The following is a 17,972-nucleotide window of genomic DNA, read 5'->3' as shown; positions in this document are numbered from 1 at the left end:
TGGAACCGTTGGGTTGGACTGGCTTGACCCATGTTTATTTCACTATAAAAACAAAAGAATGGTGGGGAACAGACTTGTGAGACCACACAAGCTTATTCTAATCTACCCTAGAACCTTAAGATGTGAAAATCCTCCAAACAGCTTGAACACTAAATATCCATACAATCTTGTTTGGGGTCTTTACTGCAAGGGAAGAAGTAAGCAAGAATCTCTCATTTAATTTGTCAATTTGATAGAATCTGCACTTGGCCTTTCCAGCAATTGCCTGAAATAATAGAGGAAATATGAACGAACCTCTTTGCGCATACTTGAATCAAATATAATTGGAGTTGATTGTTTCAGGCAATTGGAAGAAAAGAATAGAAAAAGGAGGCAACCATTTGTTAAACCATTGTGATGTCTTCTCAGCAATTGAAGTGGATTTTTTTTTTCCAATAATACTACAAACCCAAACTTAACTACCCAGATATTATCAGAATTATCATCTTGTAGTTGAGATTTATTCTATACATGGACCCCACACCACACAAATTCAATCACAACAACATTATCCCATTCGGGGTAAATTTGGGGAAGTTAAGGGTGGGTACCTAGAATTCTTATTTTTTTCAGGTGCGTGTTTGTGTGTTATAAGGGGTATTGGGTCTATCTTTTGCATTTTTCATGTTTTTTACCGTCTTTTCTTTTTTATTTGGTTGCAGAAGGGTTGTGTGCCTCACTATGTTCTCTAATATGATTTTCTTTGCTGCCATACTTCTTTCTCCAAGCCGAAGTGGGTCCTCGAGAATTTTTAAAGTTGTGATCTATACCAATTTGCCCAAATCAAAGATCCAACATTAGTAATTAAAAAAAATTCCACAAATGCCTACTAACTAAGCTTTGTTTCGTTCTTCATGTTTGTCCTCCTTTGAATCTCCAGCAATCTTGGCTATGGTAGAGGTGAGATCCACTCATTTCCATAGATTTCCATGGAAAGGCTAGCAAAACTTTTTCTATGGAAGTGAACTTTCTTTTGGAGAATAAACATACTAGACTCTATGTTACATGGACTTGGGTACGGGTGTCGGGTGTGGGAGTGGGTGTGTATCTAGAAGTCAGATTCATCAAATCATAAATTTAAGGGTACGTGGACTCGGCAAAAAAATATCATATTTTTATATTTTTAATCAATTATGTAAGATAAAATGGTGCTATATGTAACTTACAGTGTCAAAAAGACATTTTTTATACGACAATATGTACATATAATAATAGTATTATATATACAATTATATAAGAAGTATCCATTGAAAAGTATCAAACACATATTCCATACCCTTGTCCGACACGGGTATTTAATTTATTTTGAAAAGTCCATGTAACATAGACAACTAGTATATTTGAATAGAGAATAACACTGCCTTGATCAATACTATATGGGCTCTTCTAAATTTATGAAGTATATGTGTTGGACAGTTAACACTTGTGTAAGGGTATGGGATACGTCCGATATGCCTAGTTGGAGATGCACCCAAAAAGTATGTATAAGTTGTTGAGTTTATTATAGTAATATGCATAAGATTTCTATTTTGTATATTAATACTATATTTTAGTTTTTAAACGTCATTTTATCCTCAAAAAATAGCATATATGAAATATAGCTGTGTCTAGGTGTCCTTGACATGAGAATTATATGAATTTGACACTTAACACATATCCACACTCAACACCCGTGCCCGAGTCTATGTACATAGGTTTTGATCAATTGAAATCTGCCAGCACAAGATTATACATTAGTCCAGGACTTAACTCTGGCTATAATTCAACAAGACGTCTACAATACTCTGCCATGAACTTGGAAGAAATTAAGCTAGAAACGCCATATTAGAAGACTCATCACTCTTAAGCTGGATTCAGAGTTAAACCAGACAAACTCTGGAAAATAGTCAAAGCCTCTTTAAATAGAGTAATAAAACTCACATCAGCCTTGCAAAAGCGCATGTATGAGTGAAAGTCAAATGAGTAATCCTTTCCTTTGCATACCTTGAGTACTTGAAGTCACTCATTGTTATCTTCTTTCTCAGGATACCTATCAGAATTTCTATAGCCTAAACAAACAAGTAGGGTGACATGGGTACCCTTGTTTAAGGCCTTTGGCACTTGGGAAATATTCATTCAGCCCATTATCATTGCCATTAATTAAAAAGCTGGGAGAAGTAACACATGCTTTGACCCAACTGATAAACTTTTCAGGAAACCCAGTCCCATCAAGTGTCTGGAGCTTGGAATGCCAACTTACTGAATCATAGGCTTTTCTTAAGTCCACCTTCAAAGCACATTTCCTGCCATTAGCACTGCGATGATATTTCCTGAGAAAGCAGCACATTATCAGCAATCCTCTCCATCCTCCATAATGGGCAGTTTGAGTCTATCTGCTACAATTTTAGCAGTGCACTTATAAATGATATTACAATAAGAGATAGGTCTATCACTTAGATTTGAAGGATTAGGCAGCTTGCCGATCCAATTAATCACTATAGATTGAACTTCTCTCAGCAAGCACCAGAACTGAAGAAAAAAGATATCCAAGCAATCACACCATCACCTATAATGGACCAAGCCTTTTTACAGAACATAGCATTGTATCTATCAGCTGTTGGAGCTTTTTCATTTTTCAGTGAGAACATAGTGCTTCATCTCTCCAGGAGCAACATACCTGAGTAACTCACATTTTTGACATTCAGTAAGTTGCTTCTTGATATAGTTTTTTATGCCACCTAAAAGTTTATCAAAAAATGAGACAATGTCTTTACTTCATTTGGATTAGTATGACGGAACCACCCTACTTTGTTATTCCCACATTGCTATGGCTAGCTCTTCTCTGATTTATAGCTTTAAAGTAAAAAACACTATTCTGGTCCCCTAAATTCAACTACTGAATTATAAAGTTCTGCTTAACATACTTTCCTCAGCCCTACAGCTACTCAACTTGCTAAAATTGAGCATAGCATTCTTGTCTTCGTGAATAAGAGCTACATCATTTCCACTTCCTTTCAACTACTTTCGTGACCAGTCTTATTTCTCAACTCTTAACGATAATGATTTCTCAACTCTTAACAATAATGACCACTATATTTAAGCCTTTTTTTTGGGTGAATAACCATATTTAAGCTTTGAACTGGTTACATTTCTCTCACTCAGAAGGAGAATTGACTTGTGGAAATATTTAGAAGTTAAATCTTGTAAGCAACAATTTCGTTTTTTGCAGGTTCTGAAGTTTGATGATGGTTAAAGTTGTGCACTTTAAAAGTTGAAGCATTAGTTTAATAATGGATGTCTATGATCACTGATTCACTACCAGTAAAGAAAACAAACTAATTTGCTTAATAATTGTCATATACTGAAGGTTCTACTTTGTTTGTTTGTTTGTTTGTTTTTAATTTATTTTTCTGCTGCAATATGAGTGTGTTTATATCACTTTGTGTCATTAAATTAGTTGGCACGATTATGCATTGTTGTGAATTAACCACAGTAACTTTTCTTGCTTAGTTGATGCTTTTTGTTGTGAATTAACCACAGTAACTTTTCTTGCTTAGTTGATGCTGATCTTTTCTAGAAGACGTTAATAAAATATGTAGCTAACTGTATATATGGTATTTTTGTCTCTAATTGGTGTTATACCAAATATTTTTATATTAAACTAACAAATGCATTGATTCAGGAATTCGGGCACAGAAGTTCCTCCTATAACCGAGTTTATCAAGGTTTGTAAGTGTCCATTTGCTCTCAAGGCGATTTACAAAATCAGTTTCACATGTATGTTTATGTATGTATATGTGTGTATGTCTCACGTGGGGGGTGGGTTTTGAACATCCTGTAATATTGTTATATATCTTTATGTCATGTGTGAAATATCGTTGTATTGTATATATGTTCTTCTGTTGTTATGCTTCTCCAATTTGACCACATTATTTATTGAAAGCTGAGAAACAAAATTTTATCATGATGACATTATTGGAATAAATTTTCCAAGATGGATGAGTAGTAATACAGCAGAAGTATAGAACTGGAAGGTAGTGGTAGGATCAATTGGTACAGCATGACAGACTTAGATTGGCTGATCATGTGAATTGTGCCAACTAGAGAGAGCAATGTCTTGAAGGTGTTGCCTAATGAAGGGAATACAAAGAAAGGACCTAAAAGGACTGGAAAAAACATGTTAGTTTATTTTGATTTAACTTTGGACCCTGTCCCAGATGAAATATTCATGAAATAAGATCCATGGAAGCATAATATTTTATTGAGTTGAGCCATGTGATAATTTGTACAGATGCTTTGCATTGCACTTGATATTGCTTCTTGAAATTAAGAATAAATTTCCCCTTTGTTACTACTGGAATCTGTTATGACAATGAAATTATTCAAGGGGAAAAGATCTCCTTTGATAAATTTCCTTATGGTTACAAGACATCCCAATGTTTAATCAGTCAAATTATAAAAGTTCTCTTACTTATACAATCTGTGGCTTGTGTATGAGTCATTTTGAAAATTTGATCAAATTCTACATTTAAATTTTTTTTTGGTTGCTTCTTTAAAATATTTGAAAATTTTTTTTACTGAAATATAAGGTTTTATTTATTTATTTTTTATTATAATGGTGTATGATCTATAAATCTAATGCTTTATGAAGTCTTAATTATCATGTCTACTTTCTGTCACAAAACACAGATATGACATCATGCCCAGTTCGAAAGAGTTACCCAACGTGGAAGTCATCTCTGTTCATATGATATTTATATATTAAGAAAATCTTGCGTTAGGGTGCCTAATGAGGTGATATAGTGGGTGTTAGAGAAAAAGGGTGTGACCAAGGGATTTATTGATACGATAATGGACATATATGGTAAGGTTGTGGCTATAATTACATGCAGGGGAAATTGGTGAATTTCCAATTACTGGAGTATTACATCAAGGGTCAACTTTGAGCTGTTATCTATTTGCCTTTGTTATGGATGAATTAACTCTATATATTTAGTTAGCATGATGTGTTGTATACATTTAGGCCCCATTTGGGGACTTACCTTTTTAGTCAAAAAGCCAAAAAGTTACCATTTTAGCTAAAAAGCCAACAACTCATACCAAAAAGTCAAAGATTCTCTTTTCTCTCTACTTTTTGCACATCTTTTCGTAATTAGCCAAAAAGTCATCCCAAACATATAAGTTTTTTTTACCTATCTTTTTAGCCAAATAGCCAAAAAGTTACTAAATTAGCCTATTCCCAAACGAGGCCTTAATATGATGTCCCATGATGTATGTTGTTTGTAGATGATATTTGTTCTAGTGGATGAAATTAAGGGAGAAGTTAACACTAGAATAGAACCTCGGAAAGAAACACTCAAGTGAAAAGGGTTTAAATTAGTAGAGCTAAAAATGAATATTTGGACTGTAACTTTAGTATCCATAGTAGAAGAAATAATGAAGTGAAAATTAAAAATTAGCAAATTACATAGAGTGGAACCTAGGTTTGATTATTAATTAGGATGGAGAGGTTAGAGATAATGTGATCCATAAAATAAAAGTAGGTTGGCTCAAGTACAGAAGTGCTACTGACATATTATGTGATTGATGAATATTAACAAAATTGAAATGGAAATTTCATAGAACTATGAGGTTAGTGATACTTTACAAGGTAGAATGTTGGGCAACTAAAACAACATATTTATAAAGAGAATGAATTCTACACGGCTTAGCCGTAAACCACCTAGTTTACGGGTGGCCACTCAACAGATGCTATGTTGGCCATTGAACAGATGTCCACCACTCTGGTTTTCTCTTCTCTCTCATTCTTTCTCTCGATGCTTTTTCTTCATTCCCTCTCTATACAATGGTACAAACCAAGCAATCAAAATGAAGAATCCTGATCATTGGTAGTGATGTGCTGATGAAGAAGCTGTCGGTTAAGGCCGTATGGAAGTCAGATCTAGTGACTGGAGGAATGAAAAGCCACGCATGTTCAAGCTAGAAACGGAGATCCTGAGTTCCGATCTAGAAAAACTGATTTTGTTTTGGGTTTTGTCTTGAAATTATTGTAATTATTTCATGGAAGATGGAATTTATGATAAGCTCTACAAGATTTTGGGTTTTGTTTTGAAATTATTGTATTATTTTATGGAAGATGGAATTTATGATAAGATCTACAAGATTCTGTAATTATGGAAGATTCTGCAATTATGGAAGATGGAAGATGAAACTCATGGAAGGATGGGGATATGCATCATCATCAAGTGCAAAAAATTTATTTTTGTATTTTTATTTTTATTTTTGTGCAATCCTTTGTAATTTTGATCTCCATGATATCATAGCTTCTATATATTCTTGCTCATAAAGTATTCTTAAGATTGTATGCCCCCTCTGTTAGTTATCAGATAAATAATATAGTCTGAATATTGTAGATTATCAGTCAAATTTTTATGTGTGTATGTAGATCATATTATCAATAAGATGTTTTGAAAGAAGAAGAATTGAGTGAGAAATCTGGGAGAGAGAAGACAAAAACCAGAGGAGAAATTGAAAATAAGTAAAAAACAAAATGGGTGTGACATGTCAACTATTGAATGGCTACCCATAAAGTCCATCCATCACGGCTAAGTTGTAAGGAATTTAATCTCATTTATAAAATGAGTGTAGCTGAGATGGAGATATACTTAGAAGAACGTGTGGTAAGACTAGGAAATACACAATTAGAAATTGAATGCATTCATGAAATGACCGGAGTAACAGCGATTTAAGATGAGTTGAAAGAGAATATGCTACGATGGTTTGATCATGTACAATGAAGGGTCTAGATGCAATAGTAACAGATAGTGATATGATCAGCATAAATAGAAATGTTAGGGAGAGCCCCAAACCTAAATTGATATGGGATGCTATAGTAAAAAATGATATGTATTTATTTAATTTAATTTAATTGAGCATATAGCCCTTGACAAAGTAGCATGACGAAAAAGAATTCATGTTGCCAACACCACTTGATTGGACTGGTTTGGTTTGGTTTGTCTAGAAATTATGTGGTTTTGTTGGCACCAATATCAAATCCTACTCGAGTTTACTTAAGTACTTCCAGTATTGTAAATATTTAAGTTATATTCCCAGATTCGATATGCTTTTGAGCTGTTGACAAATCCTTTATCGAAGAGGAATTACGACATATTCGGTATTGACGGGCACATTGTGAGTTTTTAAGTATCAACCTATCAATATGAAGCCTATGGTGCTTGTTTGAACCTTTACTATTTTTCTTTGCTTAGTAGACTTTACTAATAATCTTTTGATGCATGACATTGATTTGTTGACTGTAGCATGTTCTTGATAGTATCAAGGAACGACATGCTGGGACAATTTTTTCTGAAATTGACCTTCCATTGCTGGAGTCTGCTTCCTTTGGTTAGTTGAGTTGTTCCATTCTAGACTATTTGCTTTTGTACCAAAGATTTTTATTTGGAAACATGTACTATATGTTTCTTGTTGTGGGAAATACAACTCTAATATGATGTCATCATCTGTTTCTTTTATTTTCTTTTCCTGTTAAATCAGATCCAGGAGATCATGATTTTGAGGTCATCACCTCTGGGAACTTTCTGTCTAAGTTTGAAAATTCAAAGGCATTGCTAATTCAGGTATTCTCAATAGGTACAGTGACTTGATATATCTTGGCCATTATCAAAAGAGCAAGTACTTAGTGGACCAATGTTACATAGACTCTCTAAATAATTAACATTTTTAGTTGGACATTCACCTAGCAAGCATGTAAAGTTATTGAACTTTAATTATGCATAAAACTCCGTTACTACATCAATTCTGTTACATATTTTATTCAAAGTGAGTGAAGTATAACACTTAATATCACTTGAAATACCATTTTAGCTTGTGAAATTATAAGTAGTATTAGAAATCTATATGTAACCATGCTTGATGACCTAGGACTTGGGAATTAGATGAATTGATGCTTAGATACATACTTGCACTCGACACTCCTACATGAAGCTTAGAATCTATGTAACAAAGGACTAGCCGTGTTGTTTTTGTTCATTTTGTACAAATGATATTTCTTGTAATATGTAACAAATATCTTAACTTGAATTATCCCAGAAAACCAAAATCTGAAAAAGAAATAACAGTGAAAAAGAAAATCCTTGAAATTTAAACCTTTTTCTTTAATCTAGGGTTTCAATGTTAATGTCGGTGGGGATGGAAAGACTCTTCGCACTGATATAAAAACTTAGATACATCATGCATATGTTGGAATTTTTTTCTTAATAAGCAACAATTGAGTTTGTAGTAAAATGTTGAAAATGTGTGAAATACCAGCTATACAAAATAATCATAGAAGGCTGCTGTAAATATTATGAACTCTCGATCTTGTCTTTGTCATTCCTGCTGTTGTCGTGGTTATTCTAATATTAGTGTACTGGAAAGAGATCTTTTATAGGTGTTTATTGTTGTTTATCAAAACTTGGTTCAGGTATTTTCATTTGGGAGTAACCGCTCTGCACAATTTTCTAATAACTAGAAGAAAATTGGTATGCATTTCTGATATTAATTGTTGCATATATTTATTGTTTGTGATGTTGTTTACTTGTGTTATATCTGTCTACTTGCCCTCTTTTTTTTCTATATTTTTTCTTTTTTGATATGTTCTCTGCTTGCTTTCTTTCCGTCGTTATACTTAATATGTCTATGATAAAGATGTGAAACCTATATTTGTATAAAATGAATCTCTTTTCCATAGCTTGTGCTGCTCATTATAGGAAACTTAGTTCATTGAAAAAGATATGGGGTACAAAACCCAATAAAAGATTTTACTTTCAAAGTAAACTAAGCCGTTAGGCATGAGTTGTATTTAAATGAAACTTAAGTGAAATGATTTGATTACAATTTTGTGAAATAACAAACTAAAAATTTATTTTTTCTCATAGTCAAGACATGTTTCTCCGGCACAAGGCTGAGTAAACCTATTTACCTGATTAGATTATTTACTTTTGTAGCATGATAGGCCTATCTGCATGCAAAATCTGATCATTCATTGAATCTCATTCATCCTTATTGCTCTTCTTGCATTCGAGTATGTGGCCAGCATAAGGTTTTTAGATTTGGATGTATAGTGGGACTACTTGGGATTTTCGGAATATGGATTAAATGATAGTGTATTCTATCATTTTAATTATTTGAAACATTTCATTTGTGTTCACTTTATGTTGGATAAGACAAAGAAATGGGAGCAGGTATTCCAGTTCTTCCTTTGCTTATATTCTTTCCAACCTTAAAATTTAAGTTACAGTTGGACTAAAATTAACTCTGAAAGCATCTAAATGTTGTCAATCAGCCACTGAATCAACAGCACTCCAGGATAGCTTTCAAAATTTCCAAACCAAAAAATCACGGCAATGTAGTATTGATCCAGAAAATTACTAATATTCAAAAGCATCTGTAAACAAACACTGATCTCGTACTACTGTTCAAAGCCCTAGAAAAATTAACTTTTTATTTCCAGCCTAAATCAACCTTAACCCTTCCCCTTCCTTTTTTTATTGGCCCTTAATGGCCTCTCCCCAGGTCCTTCATTTTAGCCACTAAATTACTCTCAAATAGAATCTTTTTTGAAAATCCAGCAAGCTGTTGTTTTTGAAATTCAACAAATTTAGTTTTTTTTTTTCATTCTACAAACCCTAGAAGTTATCTTTTGTCTTTTTAGAACTAACACTAAAACATATTCCAGCCCTAAACCCACCACAAAACCAAATGGAGGTGATTTTGTCATAATTTTCCTAAGAGTACAGTTATTTAAATTTAATGTCTCCCAAATGAAACACAATTTGTACGTTATATTGATGATAATTTATATTTTAATGTACATTTAACATTGACATGAGCGCTAATCAGCCTTTTGAGAACATGGCATATGACACCCAAACAAAATATATATAACCATTAACCAATGATTTTGACATATCATATGTTGGTAGCCTTTTGATAATCATTGAAGTATGTCAATAATAGTAAAAATACTAGGTAAATGGATGTCTCAATTTTGTCGTTGCACATATGAATCAGAATATCTAATGAGACACTATATATTGTATGTCTATGGATAATTGAGATAATTGAGTTACTATGTGATGGTATATAGTTGAACCACTTGTTGCTCTTTAACATATTTCTTTCCTTTTTTTTAACTATCTTCAAGTTGTTCAATTTTGCGATTGGAGCTTATTTATTTTCTTTCTCAATTTGTGGCTGTCATCATATTTTATTAACTCATTTTATAGCGAATATTTATTCATTATATATGAAGGATTAAAGAAAGTATGTTTGATGTAGTCTGTCTAACGAGGATATTGACATGATATTCGTTGATTTTGATAATATCATAACCTTAAAATGTAGGTTGGTGGTTTAACCAAAGTTATAGCCCTTGAAAGAGTGGAATGGATAGGTAGAACTTCCATACCCACCCGAGACAAATGGCACAAGGCTTTGTTGAGTGCGATAAATTGAATTGAGTTGTGTTTGAGAGGGGGCGGGGGGAAACCTGAAGTGGTACTTTAAATAGTGTCTCACATATCAACCAAGGAGTTGAATGCTACTAAAGTAGTGCCCTTTTATATGGATGCCCTTGTCACCATTTGTCCATGGTTCTTGCATGACATCATATCAATTATTAATGTTCAACCCAACATCCATACACATTTTTGCTAGCTATTCTACAACATATAAGAGAGAAGATATGAAAGAATTCCTTGGCATCATTCGGTTTTTTCCTTTAATTGGGAAAGAATAAACAAATTGCTCTATTTCAATCCTATAACTATGATTTGATTTTCTAGAAGGATAAAACTGGAGGATGGGAGATTATTTCATGTGTATGGTGTTTGGCACAACAAACATAACATGAAATAAGGCAAGTAAAATTCTTAATAAAACTCAATGCATATCATAATTGGTCCAGCTTGAAACTAGGAATTTTGAATTTTTTTAAGGTTCATGCAGAAGTCCATTGCCATGGAAACCAACCTGAATTGGCATGTCATTGTGTCTTGTTATGTGTTTATGAAAACGTCCTTGAAGGGGGTGAATAGGACAGTTCTTTTGTTTTTTCTTCACCAATGACCGATCTCAATTTTTCTAATCATTCGGTATGTTTAAACCTTAGTAAGTGATTCAATGTGATAGAAAATATCTATCAAAGGTTCAAGTTTTATTTACCTTCTCGGTTGAAGTATGCACAAATCATCCAAAAACTGGTGACTTACAATGGGCACGCCAGTACCCACCTAAATTCTCCTCACAAAGACAATCTCTAGGATTTGAAGAATGTTTCTCCTAGACTAACCTAAAACCCACTAATCTACCTATTGTCTCCTATTCAAGTATTACACTTGCATTTGATGAAGGTTTCTCCTAGGCTAACCTACATGCTACTAATCTACCTAATATTTTGTCTTGAAGAACAACACTACTATTCTTTCTAGGTTTCACACAAAGGGCTCACCTAAAACCCACTACTTCAAGTCTCTAGGTTTTCACTCAAGGGCTCACCTAGAACCCACCACACTGGGTTTTACAAAATCACCCTCAGCCTCTTCCTCAATTCAGAATTCAACGAGTTTCTAGGATCACATGCAATCTAAACCACAGTCCTTAACTCACAATGGTTTATAGGCTCCCCCACAACCTCTTTCACAATGCACAACTCGCAATGGGTAGCCTACTACCACAAACTATCAGAATCAAACAGGCACCAACACTAAGAGTTTTCCAAGTCTTACCCCAACCTTTGCAATTTACAAACAATACACTAATAGGAAGAATTTATACCTTAAATTGAAGCCCAAAAGTTGTCCAAAGTTTGCTTTTCAAGATTCTCAAGCTTGGGCCAGTTGTTGATAGTTAGCGCATGATGAATACTCTAAGCTCTCCCAAATCTCTCAAGATATGTTCTCTAATGTATATAAGTAATATTGGGTCTCAAATCATCAAGTTCTGGGTTGAAAATGAAAGAAACTTATGTATAATGCGGGTGTTCCAGCTGCTAGATAATGGCTAGTTTATTTTTTTCAAGCTGCACCCAGTTTGGCCAGCCAAAATAGTTGATCATTCAAGTCTATTTGATTTCTTCCACCCGCAACACGGCTAACTTCAAAAGATCATTAACTCTCTCATTTTAACTCTATTTTGGGTGAAAATTGTGCTCAAATTGAAACTCTGTAAATCTAGTTTCATTTGAAATTGGTCGTACTCAAGGATTTAAAATTTTAAACTAGAACCTAAGTTATGGCCGATAAAAAAATAAAATAAAAACCTAGATCCTAAGTTATGGTTTTGGATGGCTAGGAGGTCATACTTCATTTACCAAAATGGTCACCAATCTTGACCAGGACCAGCATAAATGTCTTCCAAAGTCAAGTCTTTACCCTAGGTGGTTCTATTTAAGACATTTTGGTCTTCTTGTGTCACTTGGACATCCTTCTTGTTTATGACTTGAGTTCATCTTTCCTTGACTCTTTGATGCCTCTTTGAAATTGTCAAGTGCTTGAGGCTTGTATGAGTTTTCCCTTTTCAAACCCCTCTATGGATATTGGATTATTCTTCACCCTTGCTACAATATAAGTCATGAAATTGCCAAACCCTATGGTTCTAGACTTAACTGTTTCTTCATGTTATAGATTGAAAGTTGGCATTGTGATTAGAAAGCATAAAATGAGATCAACATATTTAAATAAAAAAAAGAGGCAAAATCCATTTTACCTCCCTATGGTTTGGTCCAATAGCATAGCCCATCTTTTGAAAATAGCTAATTTACCCTCATGTGATTTTGGAATATATAGCTCCCGTTACATTTTCTGTCTAAAACTAATATAAATTATACTACACATGCATTTTGAGAGAGTTGGGAAGAAAAATAATTAATTAAAGTCAACTTTTTAAGGTAAAAAGACAAAATCTCCCCTTTCACCGTCTTTTCCAAAAAAAAAAAAAAAACTACATCTAAACCTACCATCACCTCCTCCACCATGCCAGCCACTCCTTCCTCACTCTCCCACCTCCCACCTCCCAGCCACCCCCACTCCCTCCCACTTTCCCTTGCCATCCTCCCCACCTTCTAGATACCACCTCCCTCCCTGCCGCCCAGCCACTGTCTCCCTCCTCTCAACAACTAGCCTGGCCACTATACAAACTCCCCTATCACTGCAATGCAATTGGCAGAATTTGCAATTCCTGCAAACCGAACGACAAAACTCATTCTTAACTTATTAAATAGTTCATATATATACGCACTATATATACACAGAGACTTGGATAATATGTAATCTTGTTTCTGTGATGAAGAAATAATATGATATCAAGTTTGATTTCGGTCCCTTTTTTGAAATCGTAATGACAAATCTCAGCATTTGTCTGAGATTCACCAACCCTCCCATGCTTCTACAGTTCTTCTATTGTTTAGCCATTGTTCATTATGTTTCTTTTTTTGTTTACACTTTCAATTTTTTTTTTTTTTTCAAACTTTGTTTTGCCTGCTAATGGTAATATATGTGTATATGAATATATTACAACTTAAGAGGTTATTAAATTAGTAATTAGGTTACAAATTTAGAAATTAAGTTAGAAGTTAAAAAAATCAAGTTTTTTAATTGAGGCAAGTTTGATTTATTTATTTATTTTTACATTTATTCTTACACAAATAATGAGAAGTAGAGGAAGAAAACAAGGGTATAATTGTCTTTTTATTGCTAAAGTTAATAGAGTTAGTATTGCAATTTAATCCACAACCACATGGGGGGCTTGTGGCTATTTTTAAAAGATAAGGGGTAAAGTGCTGCGAGGACTATACCATAGGGAGGTAAACGAATTTTGCCAAAAGAAAAAAAAAAATTTTTTTGGACCATTGATTTAAAAGAATGCCAACACAATTCTTGCCTTTTTTTTTTTTTTTGCTGATGGAAGTCTGGAAGCAAAAGCATATGCATTTTGTCTTTTGTACTCGATGAACATTGAAAAAGGAGTTGTTCTGCTATAAGAATCTAAGTAACAAATTGCTTACCTTGGCTAATATTTGTTTTCTTGTATCATTCTTTATTCTTCTCTTTTGTCTTTTTCCTTTTCTTGGTTGGACTGATCAACTCGGTTCTATTTCATTTTCTCTATGAAGTTTTATGTTTCTAGATTACCTTGTTGATAGTAGTGGTTTTTGTTTTTGTTTCTTTGTTTAGCTTCTCTGTTGGATGGCATGGCAAATATTGGAATGGTTGAACTTAGAGAAGTTCAGCTTGCTACTTACCTTGCTGAGAAGACATTTACAGGGCAGCCTTCCTTTCAAAATGGTAAATAGTTTATCAGATTTTTTAAATTTCAATTTTAGAATAATTACCAAGAAACTAAAAAAAACTTGGACTCTTTGCCTCTATACACCTCCAAAATAGTTCATTGAGCAATCTTTGGGATTTTACAGCACAAAATCTCACCAAATAGATATTGATCCCCTAAGCTATGGATCAAATATTTGCTCTCTTTCATATAATTTACATAAATTATATGCAATGTGAATGATTAAGCACTGCAAACTAAATTTTTAAAAAACTGCAAATGGAACCGCAAAAAGATAGGACTGCATCCTGACATAAATGAAGTGCACAAAGAATATACCGAGTTAATTGTGCGGGCTTGGGATGTAAAAGTATTTTTAGGGCCGAATTAGGGATGGTTAGATTAGGGCCGAGATTGGGCAACCCTTGGGATAATGCATTTATTCTTACTATAAAGTGGAAGTTTGACCCAACCCAGTCGATGCCCACCCCTAGTAGATAGTATATCTGGATTTTATGATTGAAATGATTTTCACTTGATTTTCTCCCTAGTAAGAACTTTCTATCACTATCTGGAATTTAGTCATGCTTTCAATTGAATAAATTATTTTATATTTTCTTGTTTGTCATTTATATATATTGTTTGATTATGCTTGTTAAAGAGTTGGGAGAACAACTATTATTGTTATAAGCACTTGACTTCTTCCCCTATTTTAACTTCATTTGATATGTACAGGTTTGCCTTCACTCATTGCATTTCCCTCTGGATGTAACGCTGCAAATTGTCTAATTAGGTGAGTTTACGCCTGAGGTTTAAATTTTGAAAGCTTCCCTCATGCTGCATTGTGAGTTTTAAAGTCAACACACAAGCTTTATAACTTTGCACATTTCTATTTATGCCCAATGCAATCTCTCTCTCTCTCTCTCTATATATATATACACACACATACATATATTTATATATATTATGGGATTTGTCTTATAATTTTCAACTTGATGGATTCTAAAGGAAATTTTAACATCATTTGATTGTTTGATGCAAGTATGAGGGAGAGCTTTCTGTTGATGCTGTTACTAATTGGTTTGCAACCACGATCCTAAGTTTGCCTCGCATTCTATACTACTCAAAGGATTCATTGGTAATAAATACACTCTTTCCTGGGTCCATATACACATTTTGTTACGACTAAATTGTGACGTAGGATAGTTTAGAAACTTGGATGATGCTGTCTACACTTGAATTTTTAGTAGTTCTAGGGCCAACAAAAGGTTGTGGGTTTAGAGTTCAATAAGGTTGGATGGTTCTAGTGTTTGTGATCGTAGCAGATTATAATTATCTTGAATTTTGAAGTTAATTTGTGGAGAATAAGGTAGAAGGAATGAACTTTTGTTGGGAGCGATTAACTAGGCTTGCATGACATTGTAATGCCGGAGTGGAATTTCATTGATTGATGTACTGAAAAATCAATATGACAAGAAATCATTATTTAGTTAGGAGTCTTTTCTGATAATTAGCATTTGATCAATATCATGCAATATTCTCTTGAATTTAATTTTTGCATAATTACGACCAAGTTCATTATTGGATGGGGACGCCAGCATTTTTTTTTTCTTTTCTCAACCCTTCTTTTTGTTTCACTCATGCTCTCTATTAAACTGACATAGGTGTGGGTAAGATGGGTAACAATTTTCACTTAAAAACAGATGGTAAAATAATTTTTTATGGCTAAATTACATTGACCACCCCTAAGGTTTGGCCATGATACTCTCATTGACCCTATCATATTAAAACTACATTGACCACCCTTGTCAGACTTTGTTGGAAACACTATTAACAGATGATGTCATTTTATTCTTTAAACTTTATGAATTAAAGCCCTTATTATTTCCTCCAATTTAGCACCCAAAACCTTTTTTTCTCAACATAATCATCACAACCCTCTCAACATAATCATCACAACCCTCTTCTCCAAATGAAACCTGAACAAAATCATCTTTGATGATTCACTTCCACCAACAGGTCCAAGACCTATATTTCTCTAGCAGCCTCTTTCCCTCCATCTTTTATCTCTCTCTTTGATTTTTGATAGATACACCACAATATGAACCATAACGAATCCCATGCCCTCCACCTTTGACAATGGTAATGGGGTTGCTGTGTCCAATTACTGTATATGTAGAGAGAGAAGTTGCGGTGATAGATGATCTGGCTTAGAGTGACACATGTCGCCATTTGGGCTAGTTATAACTTATATCAAGGGTAAAGTAGGCATTTTGAAATTTCAAAATATGATGTCGTCATATTTCATTTTTATCACCAATGGTCAGTTAGCAACAGGAGGAAATCTATTACATGATTTCCCAAATAGAGGAAGTCAGTGTAATTATTAATACCGTAGGGTGGCAAGTGTATTGAAGCCAAACCTTTGGGGTGGACATCATAATTTATCTTTAACCACTGGAGTTAGGCATTGGCGAGAACCGGTTTACATCATTAGGAGGTTATGGTTTGATTCCCCCCTTTCCTCAAATGTATCAGGAGAAAAAAAGAAAAAGAAAAAGAAAAAAAGAGGAGTAATTGATCCTCCTCTTTTTCATGTATGCTGAATTTACCATGCTCACGAAGCCATTAATTGGGGCAATTGTAAAAGGTTGTTCAGCTGTGAAGTCTGCATCTCTGTGCGAATGATGGCAGACATTAGAGTTTTACCTAGTTTAGTCCTTCCTACTTCTCAATTGTCAAGCTGCATACTTGCCTGACATAAATCACTAATGACTTTTGATATTCCTTTATCATTTTGCATAGTACTTTTAACTGAAACCAGCTTGCATTGGAGATAATAATGTTTCTCTTGCTTTCATGTTTTTTAATGGCCTTTTTATTGGAACTGATATGGAATTATATATTTATTCCAGCTACAAAGTTTTGTGGGAAAAAGCAGTCCTCATAAGGTACAAATTATTTTCAGTTCCCATATATTGCTAATCAGTCTATTTTATTTACTGTGTACTATTTAGTATTATTTTTCACTTTGATAATTTTGATTATAATTTATTGTCACACCAATAAAACTATTTAACAGTTACTTCTTGACCAAAAATTATGATCCAGCAATCTTCTTATGGACCCTTGAAACAAATGAGAGGAAGAAATGCTACATGTAATCATGTCTTTAGTTCTTTTATTTCTTTACATGAAATCCAAGTTATATATTTTATTTTAGCTGACTGTGCTACCCATCCAAATTGATACTTTACAACATGATGATATGTAAGGCATGTGTTCCTTCTTTGATGACACTGCCACGCTCATTCTTGCACTGTTTGGTTTCAATACCATGGGTAGATTCATTTTTTTTTTTTTTTTTTTTTAATTTAAATTTTTTATATCTATTATCATCCTTAATTGATTTTTCAATTCTGGATAACAGGTGAAAGTCATTTTCTTCTCAGAAACAGGGGAGCGTGCAGCTCCATTCGTGCATCAAGCTGCCCTAAATTATTGGCCATATGCTGCTTTCACATTTGTGCCATGGCGAGAAGAGGAATCTTCCTTTTGGTGGAATGTGTACGTGTATTTTCTTTCTTTTCTTTTTCAGGAGAACGTATAGGAATGCTTTTTTTCCCCTT

General features: G+C 33.8%; 2 long non-coding RNA genes across 2 annotated transcripts; both read left to right on the top strand.

Moving 5' to 3' along the window:
• The first annotated feature begins 7,291 nt into the window (after positions 1 to 7,291).
• On the top strand, positions 7,292 to 14,371 carry LOC145813560 (uncharacterized). Its single transcript, XR_014356707.1, has 4 exons — positions 7,292 to 7,422; positions 7,573 to 7,655; positions 8,501 to 8,558; positions 14,250 to 14,371. It is a non-coding gene; the product is annotated as an uncharacterized LOC145813560 (long non-coding RNA).
• Positions 14,372 to 15,374: 1,003 nt separating this feature from the next.
• Positions 15,375 to 17,908, top strand: LOC145813561 (uncharacterized). Its single transcript, XR_014356708.1, has 3 exons — positions 15,375 to 15,481; positions 17,259 to 17,294; positions 17,774 to 17,908. It is a non-coding gene; the product is annotated as an uncharacterized LOC145813561 (long non-coding RNA).
• Positions 17,909 to 17,972: the final 64 nt, after the last annotated feature.

Source organism: Camellia sinensis, chromosome 15 (genome assembly GCF_055761805.1).
Source record: "Camellia sinensis isolate YWXY chromosome 15, ASM5576180v1, whole genome shotgun sequence".
Taxonomy (NCBI): Eukaryota; Viridiplantae; Streptophyta; class Magnoliopsida; order Ericales; family Theaceae; genus Camellia; species Camellia sinensis.
This window is presented reverse-complemented; position numbering and strand designations above follow the sequence as displayed.